Consider the following 20308-nt stretch of genomic DNA (forward strand, 5'->3'; position numbering starts at 1 on the left):
CCCATGTTTCCGAATCTGTTCTCCAAGACAAATCAGCGAATTTTCAAAGAAACTCACTGTTCACTGAAGAAAGTTTGGGGTGCATAGGATTGTTCAGCTGCTGGAAATAAATGGACAATCTCCCAGTTTCCAGAATTTAACCACAACAAGCAAACTGGACAAAGCACATCTTGCTAAACTGGGTCATTAACTCCATATGGGGCTTTGCAAAAATATGTCAACAGTCAAGTTTTCTGAATACACAGTGATTTAAAAATATTTTAGAATCAAACACATAATGTATCTGGCGTGTCTCCACCAGCACTCACCTGTGTTGCATTGGGGGCCTTCACTGTCACCTTAGTTTTGAACATGCCACATGGGTGCTTTGCTTTGTGTACACACTCACACCACACAGTGCTAACCCACACTGCCTGGAACCGCTCAGATGGGAGACTACTGTATGCTGTGAGTTGTGGTGTTTTCACTGCATGTACAAAGTGTACAAAACGTACAAAGTGTTTGCTCTTATAGTGTTGCTTAACTGTGGGGGAAAAATGAATGTGTAATATTTTCCTACCATTCCTCAGCGTGGTAGGCAGCAAAGCAGTATGTGTTTGACAGTACTGGGTTTGAATGATTTTCAAATTTTGAGATGATGCTAATAGGTTTAATAAAAATTAAAGGCAATCTTGAGTTGAGATTAGGGCAAACAGTCTAATAATGTCTGATGATAGTCCTGCCATTTTGTGCTTTTAAAAAAAAAAGCAGCTGCTCTCATCATTGATGCTTATGAAATAAAAATAGCGGTTGACTCTAAAACATTTTGAAGGTGAGTTACATCTTGCTGTACTTAAAACGTTCTGCCAAGATGAAATCCTTACGCAAAGTAAACAAACACACCCACCTCATTATTTTCATTTTAACAAATGGTGAGGTTGCATGTACATCCACGAACTGCTTTAAAATAAATTCCATTATGTCTTATAAGTAAATGTTTGATTTGTATATTTATTTTATGTACCTGTCTGCTAGATATTATATACAAATTTCTGAGTAAAGAAAAGACAAAGGAAGGACATGACTGCTCCCAGGTATGGTGGAGGAGAAGGTTTATTGTAGATATGAGGGATATCAGAGCCATAGGCATCTGGAAAGGTCCAGAGTGCACATGACCCTGAGCCAGAACATCAGTGGAGAGTGAGGAGAGGAGAGGTGAGTAAAAGACCCTGGAGCAGCAGTGGCCGAGGGGCAACAAGACCAAAAGGACTAGCGTAGCCAAACTGGCTGAATTATATAAGGAAAAGCTACTGGGGGAAGGGCAGCCCAGCCCCTGGAGAGTTCAGGGTAGGGGGCTGGGTATGGCAGCAAAGAGAACTCTGTACAGGTAGGGACTGAGGGATGATATCAACACACTCATTTAATATGTTAATAGACACCTCAGCCATTTGTCCTGGGATTGAGACCTAACATTATCTTACGTGAATAATGTCTTCAAGCTTATTCATGTTGTAGCATGTGTCAGCCTGTCCACCCTTTTAGAAGCTGTATAATATTCCATTGTCTGTATGTACCCATCTGTTATTCAGTGCACATGAGGGTTGTTCTTATGTAGAGTCCACAGGCATAAGGCATAAGAACATGACATGTAAATACCTATAGGAGTCTGTCTTTCTATAAACCCTGACGTTGGGGGGGCATAGCCAGAAATGGAGCTACTGGATCTTTGGTAGTTCTGGGTTTGATTTTTCTGAGAAATTACTATATTGATTTCTATAGAGATCACACAACCATATATTTTTTTAACCAGAAAAAAGCAGGCTTTCTGACTTTCCTACATTCTGTTCAACAATTTTTCCTTATTAAAAACATGTATCTTTACAAGTATGAAAGGAGAATGTTTTAATACCAAACCTGGTTTTTTAAAACCATTTTTTAAAAACATTTGATGGTCTCTACTTGTCTTAATTATGCTCATTTTCAGCTGTAGTTTTATATATTTAATGCCACAGTTTAATTAATCTAATTTCTCTCACCTATCTGTAACCAGAGTCAGAATGTACTGAATCTAGTTGGCAAACAGTTCAAGTGCAAGGTGCTCATTAAAGCGGACTCTCGATGAACATATAGTTAAGTTATTAATGAGTTATCCTGCCAGCATTTTATACTTAATTTCCATTCTACTTAGGAAAATTTTACCATCATTTGTTACTTACCAGATCCTGGATTCGAGCACATCTGTAGAGCACTGTTGAGTATCCTAGCTGAGAGATGCTCTAAGCTCCTCTGTTCACATCTTCACCTCCACTGTAGGAAATAAAGCAGCCTACAAAGTGATGTCCTCACTCAGGGCACCAGGGCAGTAAGTGCATACTCAACCCTGGGAATGAACAAGGGGATCTGCAGTAAGTTATGAGCAGGAGACTCGTGTGGTGTGTGTGTGTGTGTGTGTGTGTGTGTGTGTGTGTTTGTGTATGAGTGAGTGTGTGTGTGTATGAGTGAGTGTGTGTGAGTGTGTGTATGAGTGAGTGTGTGTGGGTGTGTGTATGAGTGAGTGTGTGTGTATGTCTGTGTGAGTTCCTCTCTCTCCCTCTGTGTGTGTATTTGTGTATGTGTATGTGCATGAGTGAGCATGCGTGTGAGTGTGGGTATGTCTGTGTGATCTCCTCTCTCTCCCTCCCTCTGTGTGTGTGTTTGTGTGAGTGAGTGTGTGTGTGAATGTGTGTATGTCTGTGTGAGTCCCCCCCTCTCTTTCTCTCTCTCTCTCTCTCTCTCTCTCTGTGTATGAATGTGTATGTGACTGTGTGTATGTTTGTGTGAGACTCTGTGTGTGTGTGTTTGTGTATGAGTGTGTGTGTTTGTGTATGTCTTTGTGTGTGTGTGTGTGTGATATACAGAGTGACTGGAAACAACGCTGGGAGTTCTTTCTGCCTGGAGAGCTTGAGAATCTCCATTTCCTATTCATTAACATATCTTTCAGCATTCGGGGTATAAATAACTGCCATATCCACAGAGAAACTTACCCTATATTTCCAAGCTAGGTTTGGCTTTCACATATTTTTCCTTGGGACCCTCGACTACTCCCTAACCCTGTTGCTAAGCTATTGAATACTTTGCTCCCTATGATGGAGCCAGGCTGCACTGTGCTTTATTTGTGGGTTTCTCTGTTGCCTGCATAGCGCCTGCTCTATATCTGTCAGTGGGGAGTGGTTTGATAAATGAATAAAAGAGCTCAGGAGGCATCTCAATCCCCAGGGGGCCCGCTGTCTAATAGCACAGATACAAATGACTTGGCATCACAAATATTGTCATCAACAAATTGCTGTGTGGGCAAAGAAAAGGAAAATATAGTTTTTACTGCAGAGGGATTGACTCTGAAGATTTCACCGTGGAAAGTGTTTCTGAGCTGGGCTGTGCGTGTGTGAGTTAAAAATGAAGCCTGAAGGTAGCATGTACGGTGGGAAGCATTGGATGGGAAAGGGGCACTTTGAACAGAGTAGTGAGGCACCTCTCAGCCTGTGCACGGGATGTTAACTGTGCCAATCCAGTCACAGTAGAAGGAGAGAAATCTGTGGGGTTAGAAGGATTCCATGTCTTGGGCATCCTCTATTTATTGTGCTGATTGTGTACTTGCATTAGGGCATCTGTAGTGATGAGGCTTCTGTTAGCATTGGAAATGTACTTATTGAAACACATGAGGCATGCTCTCTGAAGCCAATGGCCTTGACCTCCTTGGCCTGGAATCCATGCGGAAGGAGCTATTTCTTCTGAGTACGGGGTCATCACAGTTTAACACTATAGATCTAAGCTCTGCCTGTGCCAAGCAACAGCTGCTGACACAGACATGACAGTTTTCTAATTAAACTTACAAAAATTAAAATTTTGCTGGGGAAGATTTGTTAAAGGAAAGTGACACGTGTGCTCACTGTTCTAGCATCATAGTTCATGGCTCTTTCTATCTTTCTTTGCCTTTCTTTGGCTCTGCCATGTTTGTGAACAAGGTCTTATGGTTTTCTTTGGATGAATTATATTCCATTAGTTGACCTGTCACAGTCACCTTGGCCAACGAACACCTTTATTGAAGACATCAGATGGTCCTTTCTCCAGATGCCTGTGACACTTCACTGTTAGGTGAGCAACTGAGAGTTCAAAGCCCCATCCTATCTCAGTTCCATTCCAAGGTCAGTTGACACCCCAGTAGGTGGAGACAGCTCTGCTTTCCTTAAGCTGGTGCTGTGGTGGCTTGCATAAAAATGGCCCATCTAGGCCCATAGTGAGTGGCACTAGAAGAAGGTGTGGCCTTCTTGGAGTAAGTATGGCCTTATTGGACAGGAAGTGTGCTACTGGGGGGTGGGCTTTGAGGTTTCAAGTGCTCAAGCCAGGCCCAGTGTCTCTCTCTTCTTGTTGCCTGTGGATCGCGATGTAGACCTCTCGGGTACTCTAGCACCATGCTCCCAAACGTGATGATAATAATGGACAAATGCCTGAACTATAAGTCAGCCCTGATTAAATGCTTTCCTTTGTCTTGGTCTTGATGTCTCTTCACAGCGATAGGGCATTGTCTAAGACAGAAATATATCACAATGTCCAGGGGATGAGGTTAAAAATGACAGGCTGCAAGGTCTCAAGTATGCAGGGACCAAGCCAGACAACTGGGATCCTTAAAGCCCTTCAGTGATATTGGCAGATGCTTAGATTTGAAAGCCAGTGACAAGCATGTCCTAGAGCCTGGTTTACCATTGGCCAGGTGTATGACCCCAGGTCATCACCTATTGATCCCACCAGGTCATTGCCTATCAATCCCAACCTGATTTTGCATGTATATATTGAATTTTAACCAAGGAAGACAAGGTGATAAAGTAGTTGACTTGTAACTTGGTAACGACTTACTTTTCAGTCACACGGAACATATGAGGCAAATGTTTCTTGCAAGATTTTCTGTCAAGAGGCAGAGGCATGCAAGTTTCTGAGTTTAAGGCCAGCCTGGTTTACACAGCTAGTTCCAGGACAGAGAAATCCTGTCTCAAAAAAAATTCTGCCATGGGTCTCAGCTTTCCTTCCATGCATTTCCAGAGAAGGCAGAAGCAGAAGAGGGCATTCGGCCCGGTGGGTTCCCAGCAAGTCTATATATTTGCCTTTGAAGTAGAAGTTTCAGTCACTGAGGGTCCTTGGGATGATTCTGGATGATGGTTTAAAGAACTTGCTGGCAGTGAGAGGGAGGGCCTCCCCGGATGCTGCAGGGAGATGAGAGGAGGGACACTGGGCTGGGCAGCCATGCCTAGGACCTCTGCCTGAAGTTCTGCTCTACCCCTTTACCTTCATCGGGAGTGGAGCCTCAGTCTTAACAAACAAAAAAAAATGCAAATTCAGAGAGGAGAAATACCTGAACTATTTTATTGCCTACTGATAGATGAGCTAATTCGTCTTTGTGCTCCATCTCCAGTACATTTGTTGAGAAGGAATATTTATTGCTTTCATAGAATGATAGATTTCTTCCAGGCACATGTGCTGATTTAGTTTCAAGCATATGGCAGAATCCCTTAAAGACTCTATTTTTCACATACTTGGGAAACAAGATCTCAAGACCATTAATTTTGAAGAAACGGCTCTGACAAACTACGAGATAAATCAGATTGCTGTTACATTTTTACCCTTTCCAGGCAGGGGGCTGCAATAGCTGAAAAAACTCAGCTTAAGGGACTTGCCAGGCTGAGGCAAATTTTACGTCTTGGTTACTAGGACATTTCTAGAGCTTTAATGTGAACATTAACTGGCCATAAATGCTGTTGGAACACACATGTCATGCTGGGGAAAGAAAGCTTAAAAACTGCTTCTCTGAACACATGAGCATCTGAGCAAGTCTGAGGAAAGGGTTGGTGGCTCCTCAGCTCCTGGCAAGCCCGTTCTTTTCTCATACAGGGTTTCAAGTATCTTTTCTACTTGAAAACAAGATCTTGAGATCATTAATTTTGAAGAAAAGGCTCTGAAAAAAAAAAAGGAGATAAATCAGATCGCTGTTACATTCTCACACTTTCCTGGCAATGAGCTACAATAGCTAAAAAATTCAGATTAAGGAAATTGCCAAACTGAGGTGAATTTTACCTATTAGGCTCTAGGCAGACCTTGAAATGGTCATCCTCCTGCCGTAGCACTGAGTGCTATCATACTGCAATAAAGTTGAAATTTAAGTGCTTTGCCGAAGCTTGCTCTGACAATATTGAACAAATCTTAGATCAGGGAGCAAGGATTAAGAAGTAGTAAAAGAACAGAAATAGGAAACTGAGGCAAGAAATAGTCAGGAACAAAGGATAGACTCAGCAGCAGCCTTGGGATTGAACTCATGACCTCAAGCATGCTAGGCAAGTGCCTTACCCATCTCTCTATGAAAGCTCTCAGCCTAGAGGCCACAATGTTCTTTTTCTGAAAGTCTGAAGACCTTGAGTGTATACTTGACAGAACATCTTGTTTAATCATGGTCTTAGCGATTCATGTGATTCTTATGCTGGAGCAGAGGGCGTGAGAACGATGCATATGGACAGAGAGCCTTCACAAACATCTCCCGACAGTTCCTCCTTTTATATTTCAAAAAGTCCTAGTCTTCTGGCTAAGGCACAGAACTGTACCTGTTTTAGGCTGTCCTATTTAGGGAATAGGTCTTCCTCATCATTGCTATATGAATTCCATCATCCATGCACTGTCTTAGGTTGTTTTATCCCTAAGGGATCTTACTTTGACTACCAGCCTCTGGAGAGGACTTAGCAGTGCTTGAACTCTGACACTGTGCACCTCAGCTTGAACTTTCCAGAAGAAGCTGACCATTGCTTTGACCAAAATCGGTAATATGCTGATGCCAAGTAAGACATATATGATTTCCCTTTGTTTTCTTCCTCCTTGTCATCTGCTCTGCATGCCTGTGTGATCATGCTGTATTGGTGCTTGTATGTCTGGCTGTGTCACTTTGCCTAATGCCTCATTTTGTGATAAGTAGCAGGAGTGCCTTCATTTTTAATGCTTAATAATATTCGATCATAAGACTTAAATGCATATACATTATACACACACACACACACACACACACACACACACACACACACACCCCTTTCTCTATGTCACAAAGGCATCCTTCAATATTGTAAGATATTCTTTTGAGACTTCACACTTACTTTCCTGCTTAGGAGTTTAAATGCAATAGGAGCAACCTTTCACATGTTCCATTCTCTCTCTGAATTCAGTGCCTTAGTTCACTGTGTCAAATCACCTTTTCCCTGCATATCTACAATCCCTCTATGACACCAATCATTCTTGTGCAAATTCTCACATTGAAGATTCTTTTTAAATATTTATTTATTTATTACATATACAGTGCTCTGCCTGCATGTACATCTGTAGGCCAGGGGAGGGCATCAGATCACATTATAGATGGTTTTGAGCCACCATGTTGTTGTTGGGAGTTGAACTCAGGACCTCTGGAAGAGCAGTCAGTGCTCTTAACTGCTGATCCATCTTTCTAGCCCACATTGAGGATTCTTAATGCTATGCCTTTGGTCTATCCCTAAGTCCCTAATACCAGTTTTAAATTATCATCTAAATGAAGTCTTATCTGATAAAGAAGACCCCCTTTTTTTGGTCTTTCAGTGTGTGCTCATCTATGTGAACTTTGGGGTAAGTTTTTGTGGCTGGTGATATTTAGTTTTATTGTATTGGAGTCAAAGAAATTGTTTGGCTTTAGCCCTCAGTTAAAAGTCATATAGACTCTGATGGTAACTTTATTGAGAAGTGGTATGCCCTGGACCATGGCTTTCTAGAACCTTCTCAGGCAAGTCTAACACTTGGTAAAAGAGGCCTACAAGTAGTAAATGCTCCTGTTTGGAAATCTATTTTTTGTTTTCCAGTGCATCTGGCTGAGGTCAGATGTCTACCATCATCTATGTCTTTTAGCCTACGTGTGCTTGCTGGTTTTTGCTAATTGAGAAGGTGTCTCCATTACACTGGCCTTTGGCAATACTGTGAGACACTGTCTTTATTGATGATTGATGTGGAGAGCCTGTCTCATTATGGGCAGTGTTACTCCCGGGAGGATGCTACTGGGTGCTATAAGAAAATATGTTGAGGAAGCCCTGGGGAGCAAGCCAGTAATCAGTTCCTGCCTCAAAGTCTGTCCTAACTTTCTTCAGTGATGGATTGTGATCTCAGACTTAGAAGAAGTAATTACCTCTTTTCTCCCCAAATTGGTTTTGGTCATGGTATTTTTCATCACACCAGTAGAAACCCTAAGACACCATTTGACTTTGACCTCACTCACTTATTTTGCTTGGTATCCTGTGTGTTACTGGATGGCTTCTACTTGTGTGTGCTTCACTTGTTTACTAAGTCCCTCTGTTTTCAGTCAAGGGAATCTCCACCAATGTATTTCTTTAACTTACTTCCTCTGCCCCCTAGAAAATGAGTGGTTCTTTTCAAGCAAAGAAAACAGTCTTGATTTCCACTCTATCACATGTTTCTTCAGTTCACACTTGTACTTTTTAGTGCTGCATCTTCTTATGTATCTCTGGCTGGCATAGTGCTCACTATGTGGCCCATGGTCTCAAACTCATGGCAAGCCTACTGCTTTAGCAATGTTTGTGAGGAGATTGTAGGTGTGCAACCACACCCATTTTTCTCTTCTTTATATATACCAGATACATGACTCAAGCCAAGGGTGGTGGTAGTAATTGATTTAGTCTGTTTAATTTTATGTCTTGTTTCTTTTTTTTTAAATTGTATTTCTTTTTTTACATATACATTTATATTATTTTACATATATACAATAACTACATATGGCAAAAAGAACCACAAAATAATCAAGAATTATATAAATGTTACATTCATAGTATTTTGGCTTTTTATATTTGGCAGCCTTGAAGAAAACATCTTTCCTATCTTGGTGAGTCTAAAATTCTGAACGTAAATCAGTATCTATCATATCTTAATTTTTAAAACCAACATAAAACACCTATCTAGACCTAAAAGCATCTTAACCCCTAAACAACTAAGCTTAATTGTAAAACTAAACTATCTGGTCTTCAACCTATCAGAGATTTGAGAAGGAATAAAACTAATTTTCTCAGTAGACAGGAAGTGCAGGCTATCAGATCTCAAAATGAGACCATAACAAAGAGAGTTTGCTGCCTGAACAGTCACCCAAAAGTCTTTATAATATTGGAGCGTCATTTTTAGTCTTCTGGCCTATATATCTTGCTTTTGTGATTTGTAAAATTGATGTTATTTTTTTGCCTAATTTTGTTTGTATTTAAACATATTAGGTTAAAGTCATTAATTATTTCATTGTTTTTTGGGGGAGTAGGTTTTATGTCTTAGTTACTTTTCTATTGCTGAGATAAAATACCACTAAGACAACCTATAAAAAAAAGTATTTAATTGGGTGTATGATTTCTGAGGGTTAGAGTCCATGGTGGTGGACCAAAGGCATGGCAGCAGCAATATACAAGAGCTCACATCATAGTCTGTAAGTAGGAAGCAGACAGTGAGAAGCCATACCTCCTTCAACAAGGCCATGTGTCCTAATCCTTCCCAAACAGACTAAGTATTCAAATGAGCCTAGTAGGGACATTCTCATTCAAACTACCACAGTTTGTTAGACAAAAGGAGCAAAAATAAGATTAAGCAGTTAACTTGACATTTTTACATCAACAAATGTCTAATATTTTAGTTTAAGTATAATCTACAGATTATGGGCATGCGCTTGTGCTAAAACTTTTTGTTTTTGTCTTCTTGCATTTGTCCTGGCAGTTTTGTGCCTGCTGAGGCACAGCTGGGAACCTGTGAGATGCAATGTGAACAGCTCCCTGCTTAATGTGATACAAAGGAAGCTGCTGAGCCACAGCTCTGCTTCTGTTGCCTCCTGAGATGAGAGTGATGCCTTTTGTGGCTTGTTATCTAGCTTTCTCAGTGCTCATTAACTTGTGTCATTTGAAATTATAGTCAACAGTTATACTTCTATTTATTTATTGAGACAAGGCCTCGGTACATAGCTCAGGCTGGTCTTGAACTCATGATTATCCTGTCTCAGCTGCTTGGGTGTTACAGGGACTATAGGCATGTTCTGCCATTGCTATATGGAGCTGAATTTAAGTGTGCCATTTTTTAGAGCAATCCTTCTTATTGTTTTTCTCTTTCTAGTCTGGTGACCCTATAGTTATCTTCACCTGGTCTTCCATGGCTCCATTTAGAAGTTACTTTTACATTAGTAGCTTGATGCCCTGGCAAGTTGGAGAGACTGCAGATCTAGTCACTGAAGCAGTGGGCACTTGGGCTCAGGACAAATGTGATAATTCTTTCTGACTTTACTTTTGTACAGCTTAGTTTCATATAGAATTATGACCATGTGACCATTATGGTCTACATATTGTTTCTTTTGTGTTTTAAGTGCAGCTGGCTTATTTAAAATCTCTCTCTCTTTCTCTCTGTCTCTCTGTCTCTCTGTCTCTCTCTCTCTCTCTCTCTCTCTCTCTCTCTCTCTCTCTCTCTCTCTCTCTCTCTCTCTCTCTCAATCTCTCTCTCTCTGTTCATTGAAATATTCAAAAGAAGGAAAAAATTCGCAGTGTCAATGCCACCTTTATGAAATGTCTTTTTCAATATTTTGACACAGTAAGAAATACGCCATTGATCTTCAATTCTAGATTTCTGGCACAGAACTCTTAAAATTCTTCTAACTTCTGTGTAGCAGACATGACAGAAGCATCTTTTGTTATATTTGGTCCTATTCCCATGTTCCTTGGGATGAATGAATGTTGTGTATGCCAATGAGGTTACTGATGGCTGAGAGCCCAGAGATAGCTTCAGGATAGGGTCTTGTCCCAGAAAGACCCAGGCAGTAGAGCATCAGGCTTTCCTGATCCATCTATCCAGGAAGAGTGGAGGCTGGAGAGCAAATTAGCCACCAGAAGCCAATTATGTTATCAGTCATGGAAATACAAATAGGAGCTCAGTTTCCAGACTGATGAATGCGTTCCTGGGCCATGAGGTCAGAGCTTTCATACCTTAATGGGAAGCTCCCATGCTTAGCACATCCAACTACTTACTGCACACTCTTTCATTTGTAGCCGTCCTAATCAACCCACACAGAAGTGCTGCATTCCGTGAGCTGCTGCCGTAAGCTATTGCCCTGAAGTGGGAACAACTTCAAATCCAGTCCACGTGTGCAGAGGCTGCACGTTGAGCTACTATACTTGGTGGAGCATTCCCCGAAGATATTTATTGTCATGGAATAAATTGTGTCTCTGTAAATTCCCTGTGTTAAAGTCCTGTCCTAAATCCCTCACAATGTAACTGTACTAAAAAAAATCTTTAAAGGGATATTTAAAATGAAATGGGGCTATCAGGACAAGTCTTTCTCTGATACGATGTGTGTCATTATAAGAAGATGTTAGGACAGAATCAGGAATGATGTGCAGACCATGTAAGCACACAGGAGAGGATGGCCAGCCACAGATCAAGAGGAGAGCACTGCAAAAGCAAACTGACAACACTTTCATCTTTGGCCCTGTGAGAAAATGTGTTCTTTTGTTTAAGCCCACCATTCTACAGTTCTTTCTCATGACGGCCTGTGATGGTTAATGTTCACTACCAAGTTGACTGGATTTAGAGCCACCTAGGAGACACTCCTCTAAGGGTGTCCATGAGGGTGTTTCCAGAGAGGTTTAGTTCAGGAGGGAATACTACCTGGAACATGGATAGCACCATTCCATGGGCTGGGGCCCTGAGCTGAATAAAAACGAAAAAAGAAAAACACCAGTGGAGTGCCTGCATGTACCTTGGTGCTTACATCTTCTGACCCACCAGATGTGCCTTATATGCCTACAACAAAGTCCCCAGATGTTCTCACTACTATGCCTTGTCTTGCCATGAAGGCCTGCATCTTCGAACTGTGAACTAAAATAAATCCCCTTAAGATGTTTCTGGATAGTGAAGAGAAAAGTAATGAATAGTCCTAGCGATGTTAAAGCATACCAACGTTCAGACATGTCCAGACATGTCTAGGCCTTATGCCTAGCATAACCACAGCTATTTTGTTTTTAGTCTCCATTTCTTCTTCTTCTTCTTCTTCTTCTTCTTCTTCTTCTTCTTCTTCTTCTTCTTCTTCTTCTTCTTCTTCTTCTTCTTCTTCTTCTTCTTCTTCTTCTTCTTCTTCTTCTTCTTCTTCTTCTTCTTCTTTTAGGAAAGAGTTTATTTCAGTCACATTTCCATATAACAGTTCATAGTCAAGTAAGGACAGGAACTCAAGCAAGGCAGGAACCTGAGGACAGGAGCTGACACAGAGGCTGTGGGGGAATATTGCTTACTGGTTTCTTCTCCATCGCTTTCTCAGCCTGCTTTCTTATAGAATCCAACACTACCAGCCCAGGGGTAGTGACACCCACAATGGGCGGGGCCTCCTCCATCAATCACTAGTTAAGAAAATACCCAACAGGCTAACCTAGGGTCTGATCTTGTGGAGGCCTTTACTTACTTGAGGCTTCCTCCTCACTTCAGCTTGTGTCAAGTTGACATAAAATGAGATGGTACAGTATCTTATACATGACTAGTAACAGCAGAAAATAAAAATACATAAGTACTTATCACACAAAAAGTCACCAAATGTACCCATTTTGCTTTTAAAAAACTGGAAGACTAATGCAATTTTAAAGCCAATAGGAAGTATCTTATAAGAATAGAGTTTTTGGGAGACCTGGTGGCACTCAGAGGAAGGACAGCAGGTAGCCAAGAAGAGACTTGATACCCTATGAGCATATACAGGGGGAGGTAATCCCCCTCAAGAACAGTCATAGGGGAGAGGAACAATGGGAAAATGGGAGGGAGGGAAGAATGGGAGGATACAAGGGATGGGATAAACATTGAGATGAAACAAGAATAAATTAATAAAAAAAAAAAGAGAGAGAAAAAAGAATAGAGTTTTTAATTTTATTTTGTTCCCACAGTTCACTTGTAATTAAGGAAGAAACATGTCCAATTTTAAGAAGTGCAAATGATTTCCAAATTTTAGATTTCAACAGTCAAGATGAGAGTGCAGATTTCTTTTTTTAATTATTTTTAAATATTTTTTATTATTTACATATACATTTATTTTATTAGACATATATACAATAAATTACCTACAGCAAGAAGAACCATGAAACAATCAGGAATTATATAAATGTTGCATTCATAGTGTTTTTGCTACTTGTATTTGGCAGCCTTGAGGCAAACATCTTTCCTATCTTGGTGGGTCTAAAATTTTAGTCTCCATTTTGATCATAAGGTAAAATTAAGTTCAGTTTCTCAGGTCCTTCCTGACTGAGCGCTTGAATAGCCTTTTACTTACAATTCAATACTTGTTGAATGTTCTGCTTGAATTGATGATATATATTCTACTTAAACAAAACCACAATACCCTCTATGTTCTTTTCTTCTGGAAAGTCTCCAAGCTTCCCTACCTTATATCTTAGCCAATCAGCTTAAAGTGCTTTGTCTAGCTACCTAAATACAATGTACTTAGAACAAAATTGATTTTTCTTACTTGGCTAGACATAATATACCTGGAATAGAATTGATTCTTCCTGCATCATAGTTTGGCCCCCAAGTTCACCCTGCGTCCCTGAAGGGTCAGCCTTTGTACAGCCTTCAATAAAGTTTCATCATTCTGAGTCTGGTATCCTGAGTGGCCAGTGTGGGTTATTCTCAAATGCAACAGCAAACGAATGTCTGCCTCAGTTGCCTCACATTCACTGGTTCACTGGTTCACTGAATAGACTATACATATCAACAAAGGAAGCAGCAGACTTTTATTGATTTTTCTCTAAGGTGACTACAGTTTGGTAGTTGTCCACTGGTCATAGGTGTAATTTCCAGAGACATTTTCTTTCTGCTTAAACATGCTAAGCTCCAGGTGTGTGGACTAACAAGGGGTGATAGTCATTAGTAATTATGTATTGCTGTGATAAACACCATGACAAAATACAACTTAAGGAAGAAAAAGGCTTATTTGCCTTACATACCCCAGGCCAAAATCCACTGAGGGAAGTCAAGGCAGGAATCTGGAAGTAGGGACCGAAGCAGGTGTCTAGGGGAATACTGTTAGCTGCTTTCCTTTCATGGCTTCTCAACCTGCTTTCTTACATAGCACAGAATTACCTGTTCAAGGATAGCACTACTCACATTGGGATGGGCCATTCCATATAAATCACGCATCAAGAAAGTGCCCCCAAATCTGAAGAGGACACCTTCTGAACTAAACAATTCTCCCTGAGAGGAATACCAACCCACCCACAAAAACTTCAACCCAAAATTTATCTTGCCTACAAGATGTGCAGCGATAGAGATAGAACAGATAGAGCAGAGATCGAGGGAACATTCAACCAATGCCTGGCCCAATACAAGACCCACCCCTTGGAAGAGAGACACTAATAATATTACTCTGCTATGCTTGCAAATAGGCCTATCAGAGTTATCCTCTGAGAGGCTTTACCCAATAGTGCATCAAAAATGATGCTGAGACTCACAACCAAACATTGGACAATACGAAGAAGACCTGGTGGAAAAGTGGGCGGAAGGAGAAAAGACCTGGAAGTGACAACAGCTTTACAAGAAGACCAACAGAGCCAACTAATCAGAGTCTAGAGTGGCCTGCTGAGACTGAATTAGCAACCAAGGACCTTGCAAGGACTGGACCTACGCCCCCTACAAAGATGTAGTGGATGGCCAGCTCAGGCTTCAGGCATCATGTGGGTCCTCTAGTAAGGGGAGCAGGGGATGTCTCTGATATGGACTCTGTTGCCAGCATTTTGATCACTTCCCCCTGCTGGGGCTGCCTTGCCAGGGCATAGGAGAAGAGGACACGCTCAGTACTGATGAGACTTGATGAGTTGGGGGTGGATAAAAAGGGGCAGAGAGAGGGAAGGTGGGATTGAGAGGTGAGGTGGGATGGGGCTACAACCAGGATGCTAGGAAAATAAGTAAGCAAGCAAGCAAGTAAGTAAGTAAGTAAGTAAATGAAACTATAAATGCTCCACCAATTTATAGGCCAATCTGATGAAAGTATTTTCTCAAGGGACGTTTTCTCTTCCCAAAATGATTCTGGCTTGTGCTAAGTTCCCAAACAACCAGCCAGCAGTGACGTAACCCAGGAAGTGGGTGTTCTTCTGATGCCAGCATCGTCATCATCCATAAATGTTCTGCCTCGCGGTTTGGTTTTGGCTGTATAGACAGGCTTCTTGGATGCTTGAGCTTCTGAAAAAGAATGGACAGTATAGAAGAAATTACCTATAAGGAAAAGTGTCTCCACAGCATGCTCTGCAAGCAAGCTTTTAACCCATAAGGAGATGGCTTTTGTCATTGTCAGAACAAAGGAAAACATCTGGTAGAATTCTAAGGTGGCCCTTGGTACTGCCATTTCATGACTGGAGCACATCTTTATGTTCTACGTCTGCATCTTTATAATGTAGGTTAGTTAATTTTTAGCTAAAGTACAGTTGTATCATTTCCTTCTCTTCTCCTCCATCCCCACCCCACCCGATGCCACTCCCTCTTAAATTCATGGCCTCTTTTTCTTTTACACACACACACACACACACACACACACACACACACACACACACACACACACACCACCATGCTAGAGCCCCAAGGTAGATTGTTCTTATCTCTTTCACCGGAGTCATTTCCTCTGTTGTTCACTGCAGCTCCTGAGTCCTTCCCAAGCTCAGAATGCAGGAGCTGAGTGATGAACGGCCAGCTGGTCCTTACTTTTGGGAGACAGGTATAAAGAGCAGCTCAGACCAATGTGGTAGAGTATGAGGGGAATCCACCACACCCTGAAACTTTATTTCATCCTCTCCTAGCCTATGTTGAGGTTGGGGATTCCTGTACAGTCATTCTCGATTTAGAATCATCTTACTGCAAAGCATCTGTAATTGGCTTGTACACAGCCTTCTATTACAGATTAAGTAATAGCACAGGTTCCCTAATCTTTACCGTCACATGGCAAAAAGAAAATGGGTGCCACGGGAATAAGATTGACAGGAAAGATGGAAGAGCTCCAAAGATTCACTGATCAAAGCCATGTTCTAGAAGCCACAGTTTGCTCAAGAGTCTGATGCTCCCCTGCTTTGCCTGAATCCCAACCTCCAGTGTGCCTGCAGGGAGTTGGGTAGCAGACTGAACTTTATAATTTCCCCCAGAGAGATGAAAGTGAGTCCTAGGAAGCCAGGCTGTGGTTCGTAGACACTCACTCCAGTGTGGGTTAATGGAGAAGACGGGCTCCTTTATTCAGAGTGAAGATAGAAAACTCAGGTTGATATTTTTACCTTCAAAGTGGAGGAGTTGTGGGTCTTGGTTTAGAAATGATATTTTACTCAAGGTAGTGAAAGACATGTTGACAAACCAAACAGTTAAACTCACTCTCTTGTCTTTGCCATGATCTGATCTGGCCTTTGATCGCTGCTCAGTAGGGGACAGTTTATCATGGTTCCAGTCCTGCCTCAGCGCAGCTCTTGCTTGGGTCTAAACTGCTTGGAAAAGTTTCTCACTGGAATTCTATTTCTTCATCACAGAGTGAATGCATGAGTACACACACACACACACACACACACACACACACACACACACACGGCCACAATTAATGTAAAAAAACACAGATTTAGAATCTATTCATTTTTCTCATTTATATCTATTATATAAAGTGTCTGCTCCTCCAAAATTCTCTTGTTTAAAACACACCTTTCTAAAATCAGTTACATTTACTCAGTACCAGTGTGTGTGTGTGTGTGTGTGTGTGTGTGTGTGTGTGTGCCATTGTTCATGTTTGGGGAGTCAGTTTTCCTTCTTCCGTGTGAACCCCAACATACTTTAATCACCTTATAGTTTTGTCAGCCGTAGGCTAGGTCATTGTGTTTGATAGTTTTATGCCAACTTGACACAAGCTGCAGTCACCTGAGAGGAGGGAGTCTCACTTAGGAAAATGCCTCCTTGGGGTCTTGTTGTAGGCAAGCCTGTAGGGCATTTGCTTAATCAGTGATTGGTGGGGGAACGTCCAGCCTACTGTAAGTTATGGTGGTGCCAGCCCTAGGATGGTGGTCCTAGGTTCTACACAAAGGCAGGCTGAGCAAGCCGTGGAGGGCAAACCTAAAAGCAGTACTCTTCGATGGCCTCTCCATCAGCTCCTGCCTCCAGGTCCCTTCTCTATTGAGTTCCTGTCCTGGCTTTCTTCCGTGATGAACAGTGATGTTGACGTGTAAGCCAAATTAACCCTCCCTCCCCACCTTGCTTTTGGTCATGGCACTTCATTGCAGCACTAGAAACCCTAACTAAGACAGTCATCAACTATATGAAAAAGTGGTGGGGTGACTGAGTTCAAGTTGCTCCCAGTTGTTGCAGGTGGGAGAGAGGACAGGTAAACAGAAAACTCCACTGGGATGTGTGCATGCGTAGGATCAACTCAGCTGTCACCACAGGGAGTTCTCTTTTTATCCTTCTGTAAGCCCCTGGATTCACACTTACATTTTTTTAGGGAGGGGGTGTAAAATTGGTGTAAGAGAACTGACTGAGTTTGGGTTCTCTAAAGGAGAAGTGATCACTCTTAATCACCGAGCCATCACTCTAGTCCCTCCTAATGGTTAGTACTAGCTGTGACCTTTCTCTGTCTATACTTATTAAATCCCAGGAAATAGGCTTTTCTAAAGTACCACTTTTATTCTCTCTCTCTCTCACTCTCTCTCTGTCTCTCTCTCTCCCTCTCCCTCTCCCTCTCTGTCTCCCTCTCTCTTCTTCTCCCCGCCGTGTGTGTGTGTGTGTGTGTGTGTGTGTGTGTGTGTGTGTGTGTGTGTGTGTGTGTGTATGTGTCTTTTTGTCTCTGTCTCTCTTTCTCTTTCTGAGACAGGGTCTCTCTATGTAGTCTAAGCTGCCCACAAACTTCTGCCTCAGTCTCCCAAGTTCTGCATCACAAGTGTGACTTACAATGCCCACCAACAATCCTGCAATCTTGTCAAGCAAAGTCCTTGGCAGCCTTTCAATGTTCTGTTTTTTTTTTGTTTTGTTTTTTCCTTTCAATGTTCTGAATAAATTCAGATTGGGAAATAAAATTTTCCTCAGAATTCTAAAATCTTGGTGAACGAGTTTTTATTTCAAAGGGCTGTCCTAAATTCCTAGCAATCATCTTTCCAGTTTTACAGGAACTGGATAAAGCCATGAGACTTGAACCAGAAGCAAAAATTCTTAGGTTCCCTTCCCCGCCCCCCGAATGATGCAGAACTCAAGCAGTAAGAGGAAAATGCGTTCTGACAGCCATCGTGTTATCCCAGGCTTTGTGCGCAGCCTCTGGTGATCTGAGCCACTTAGCTCGAGATTGTCCACATTGTAGGACCAAATAATTAGTTAGACTTAGAGGGAACTAGGGCTTTGGCTGAGCCCATGGGCACCGCACATGCTGCTGTTAATTCCAAGTTTCCATTTACTCCTGTGATAGAGGGTCCTTCTGGCTAGGAATTGCTCAATATAGCATATAGGAAATGCAATGTCCACTACTTCTAATTATGCTGCTTTCTCTTGAGATTACATAAATCTTTAGTCTTTTACAGTTCTACCATGAAGCACAGTAGAGCCATCTAGGCCTATATTGTCCCCACAAAGTGACCTTTACCTGTTCCTGAAGGCACTTCATGTAGGCTTTCAAAAGAAAAATAAGAACCGAAGGTCCGAGGTTCAATATGGACACAGGGTGACAGCACTTGAACTGGGGTGAATATAACCCCTGGGCTCATTTTGGCTTCCGAGCATTCAAATGGAGTAGATATGTTCATTCTGGTAAAATTAATATGCATCAGAAATGAAAAGCCAGATGCTGGTCATATCTATATAATTACTTTTTTAAAACTCATTGAGTCTTTTCAAGATAGGGAAATCAATTAGTGAGTAGTAAGTTACTTTCAAAAGGAAAATCTTCTCATAGCTTATTGTTCAGCGTTATTATTAGAAATGTATTTTTGAGCAGTGAATACCTTCTTAGGTTAAAAATAAGACAACTTGACTAGAAAAAAGAAATTAAAACCACCCACCAGGTACAGTGATGTATGCTATGCCTGTATCTAACGAACAGCGAGGGTGAAGCAATATTGTTGCTTGAACCCAAAAGTTTGAAACTGGCCCGAGCAACATAGTGAGAGTTCATCTTTTACAAAAAGAGGCTGATAAATTTTCCAAACGCTTGAGTCACATGCTCTCTTCAGTGGCACATGTACTAAAATGGAAACAATACAGGAAAGATCAGCATGACCCCTACACGAGGGTAACATGGAATCTACAAAGTATTCCATAATTTAAAAATAAACAACTAAATCAAAATCAATTTGTCTTTAAGACAATGTGATGGCCATTCCAGCTCTGATTTTCACTTTAATATTGAGGCTGAGGCAGAAAGATGGTGAAATCAGACTGCGGGCATCGGGAAAGGGGTAAGCTGCTTCTCTTTGCAATAGTTGGTTTGGTGTTAAGTAAAAAACCAGCATCGGTGTGGCTAAGGCACCAGCATAAAATGCCTGAATGGTCCAAAACGCCAGAGGTGAAACAATGAGAATTTCCTTTCAAAGTGAGCCGAATGAAGGAGAGCTGCTTTCTGACGATCTGCTCCCAGGGTGTTAGCGTTAAGGTGAGGACACTTGTCATGTTCCTCTAATGAGCTTGTCCTCCTTCAGTGCCAGCAGGAAGCTTTGCAAAGGCAGCCCCATCTTTGCCTCTCATGAGCTGTTTCTACTGACAGTTGGGAGGGACACCGTGCAGGAAAGGAACTTTGTCGACAGGCAGATGATGTTCGTGTGTCTTTACTGTGTAAATATGTCCACATGCCTCGAGAAACAAAGTCTGTCAGACAAAGAGTATCACACCCAGTTAATTCTCCTGAAAAACAAAGATCACTGGGACAGAGTGAGCTGGCCTTGCAAGGATTAGGAGAGAAAGGCTAGCCCTTTCTCTTATGAGGGCCTGCACAGTCCTGCTCCACACACAGGTGTAAGATCTGATTATGGGAAGCTGCAAAGTTGAATTTCCCACAAGCCTTTGCAGCACAGCACAATAAAACCACACTATCTCAGTCTTTGGGGAACTCGCTGCCTCTCGCCTCATTGTAAGGTCCTTGACCCACTTTTTTCTGTTTAAACAACCCCACTTAAGAAATGAAATCTTGAAGGGACAGGAATAATTTCAACTGTTATGATTTATGCAAAACTGTTATTTACTTTTCTGTAAGTGTGACATTTGTGCTGCTGTTTACCTTTCCACTCTTCTGATCGTATCGAAACAGAGG

At 41.6% G+C, this 20308-nt stretch overlaps 1 non-coding gene across 1 annotated transcript; it reads left to right on the forward strand.

Moving 5' to 3' along the window:
• The first annotated feature begins 19222 nt into the window (after positions 1-19222).
• Positions 19223-19329, forward strand: LOC127207483 (U6 spliceosomal RNA). Its single transcript, XR_007832917.1, has one exon. It is a non-coding gene; the product is annotated as a U6 spliceosomal RNA (small nuclear RNA).
• Positions 19330-20308: the final 979 nt, after the last annotated feature.

The sequence above is a fragment of the Acomys russatus genome, chromosome 2, assembly GCF_903995435.1.
Source record: "Acomys russatus chromosome 2, mAcoRus1.1, whole genome shotgun sequence".
NCBI lineage: Eukaryota > Metazoa > Chordata > Mammalia > Rodentia > Muridae > Acomys > Acomys russatus.